The 2,853-nt window shown below is 47.1% G+C and overlaps 1 pseudogene; it reads right to left on the bottom strand.

The window, feature by feature from the left end:
* Window positions 1-2,483: 2,483 nt before the first annotated feature.
* LOC137364897 (U1 spliceosomal RNA) lies at window positions 2,484-2,631 on the bottom strand (annotated as a pseudogene).
* Window positions 2,632-2,853: the final 222 nt, after the last annotated feature.

Genomic DNA, 2,853 nt, shown 5'->3' with positions numbered 1-2,853 from the left:
CATATGGATGAAAATGGAATAGTGTAGGTCAGATGGTTTCACAGGTCGGCGCAACATCGAGGGCCGAAGGGCCTGTACTGCGCTGTAATGTTCTAATTCTAATTCTAATTCTCCGCCTCTCGACCTCTCTTCCCTCCTTTAATACACTCATGGAGGCCTACTTCTGTGACCAAGCTTTTGGCCATCTGCTCTAATACGGTCTTGTGTGGCTTAGGGTCCAATTTTGCTTTCCGACACTCCTGTGAAGTGCCATGGGACGCTGTATTACGTTAAAGGTGCTCTATAAATTTACACACAAGTTGTTGTTGTTTTTGGTCTGGAATGTATTCCCTGAGAGAATGGTGGAAGGAGACTCAATCGTAAGGTTGAAAAGGGAATTTCGATAAATAGTTGAAAGGAAATGAAAGAGCTGCCACAGGCATGATGGGCCGCCCTGGTTGTAGATGTCGTCGACGTCATCCTTCCTTCTACGTGAGATGATGGACGTGCAGCAAATCCATTGGTGATGGGATAGTTTCCCATGGTGCACTTTGTCCGATAGCTGAAGAGGTCAATCTGTGAGAGGCAGGTTCTTCCACAAGTGACACATATGAGGTGGGATTATCAGGTGTCGCTGTTTTCCATGTTGGCACCTGCTGTCAAACTGTTGTAGTCACTGATCGTCATGGTGACGCACACACCAGTCCAGGGGTAATATCACCATTTCCCTCTGTTGCTGGCCAGTGTCTCCCATGTGTGAAAATCGATGTTTCGGGCCTTCATGTCCTGCTTGCAGGCATCCCTGAAGTGGGGCTTTGGGCATCCAACTGGTCTTCTGTCTCCGCTGACCTCCCCATCCAGAATACCCTTGGGAATGTGTCATCTTCCATCCTGCGCACGTGCCTGAGCCAGCAAAGTCACCTCTGCTTGACGAGTGTGAGCTTACTCGGGAGATTTGCTTTTGAAAGCATTGTTACATTTGTGATTGTGTCCAATGTTTATTTGCGCAGTGTCTCACTGTCTTTTGCACAACTGCCTTGGCTAATTTCAAGTCATATAATGTTCTGGCTGCTGGTTTCATGTTGTGCATCAGGTCGGTTCTGCTTTTTGCTTCAATAACAGATGTCATCTCTGCTGAGTAGGTGGGGAAGAGACAGTTTCCCACCTCCTTCTGGAATGTGCCTTTGCAAAGCAGGTGTGGAAAGAGATGCAGTGGTTTTTGTCGAGGTTCATCCCAATCAGCTCTGTAATTCAGGAGTCTGTGCTCTCCGGGCTGTTCCCGGGGACGCACACCGAGACAAACATCAACTGCTGCTGGAGGACCATCAATTCGGTGAAAGACACTCTTTGGTCTGCCCTAAACTTGCTGGTCTTGCAGCGCAAAAGATTGTCCACGACAGAGTGTTGCAGACTGGCACATTCCAAGGTCCAGGACTACGTGCTGAGGGATGCACTGAAGCTTGGGGTAGCTGCTGCAAAGGCTTAATGGGGAAAGACCACTGTGTAAGGTCCTCCCGCCACAGTGAACTAAGGAACTGGACCCATGGGAAACCCATTGGGCTGTATACACCAAATATGGTTTTGCTGTAAAATGTACATGGCAGGTAAAATGGAATGGAAGGGTTGTGAGGCAACTCACTCCTCTATTAATGAAAACTGATTTTCGTTCACACTTTTTGGAATGTCATAGAGTCATGGAGAGCTACAGAACTGAAACAGGCCGTTTGGCCCACCGAGTCTGTGCTGACCACCAACCACCCATTTACACTAATCCTACATTCATCCCATATTCCCTACCACATCCCCACCTTCCCTCAATTCTCCTACCACCTACCTACACTCGGGGCAATTTACAATAGCCAATTTACCTATCAACCGGCAAGTCTTTGGCTGTGGGAGGAAACCAGAGCACCCGGCGGAAACCCACGTGGTCACAGGGAGAACTTGCAAACTCCACACAGGCAGTACCCAGAACCGAACCCGGGTCGCTGGAGCTGTGAGGCTGCAGTGGTTTTTTCCAGATTTTTATGAATAAAGTATATTTTGGAAAAACAAAATTCTTAATGAAGGAGGCGCAGTCGATGGGTGCACCTCCTTCGCTATCTTTCACCTCCACCCGAACGGTGTTATGCACCCCCTGGCCTGGAGCTCTGGTGTTGGTTGCAGCCATTTTTACTTGACGTTTTCCTGGGACAAGTACTAAATCCTCAACTGACAGGGAAACCACCACCATGGTAGATCTCCAATCCCAAAGGGCGGAATGCCCTAAATACGGTGCTGAAACCACCTCCCACCCCCCCCAAAAAAACACAAAAACAGCACCTGCATTATCAAACGCCACTGATCACGGTCTCTCCCCTGCCAGCTCAGTACACGTATTGAGGTGGAGAAGTGCGTACTTGGAGCTGCGAAGAAACGAGCACGAGTGTTGATAGCAAAAAATATTTGGGAGCAGAAACACTGTCCAGCAACAGCTAGTAAATTCTATTTTTGATTCATATAATCAGGGGTGAGCGCAAAAGCAGACCCCCAACTATCACAAATTCTGCAGTTGAGTATCCCACATTTGAAGACATCGCAGGCATCAGCAAACCCACAGTACAATAGGTTAGCCTCATCCTGGGAGAACTTTTTTCTTCATTTCCAAAATATACTTTATTCATAAAAATCTGTAAAAATTACATTCCCAAACAGTTTAAAACAGCATCAAGTCAAAAAATACAAACAGTGCAAAGGTGATCAGTTTCCTTCTATACAATCATGAGTTGCCTCACAACTCTTCCATTTCATTGTCATGCCATATACATTTTTACATTTACAGCACACAGAATTTTCCCGATACATTTCGAGGGGTTTCCCATGGATCCAGCCCCC

The sequence above is a fragment of the Heterodontus francisci genome, unplaced genomic scaffold (assembly GCF_036365525.1).
Source record: "Heterodontus francisci isolate sHetFra1 unplaced genomic scaffold, sHetFra1.hap1 HAP1_SCAFFOLD_337, whole genome shotgun sequence".
In the NCBI taxonomy this organism is placed as follows: Eukaryota; Metazoa; Chordata; class Chondrichthyes; order Heterodontiformes; family Heterodontidae; genus Heterodontus; species Heterodontus francisci.
Note: the sequence above shows the minus strand (reverse complement) of the source record. Positions and strands in the feature narration are given on the sequence as shown.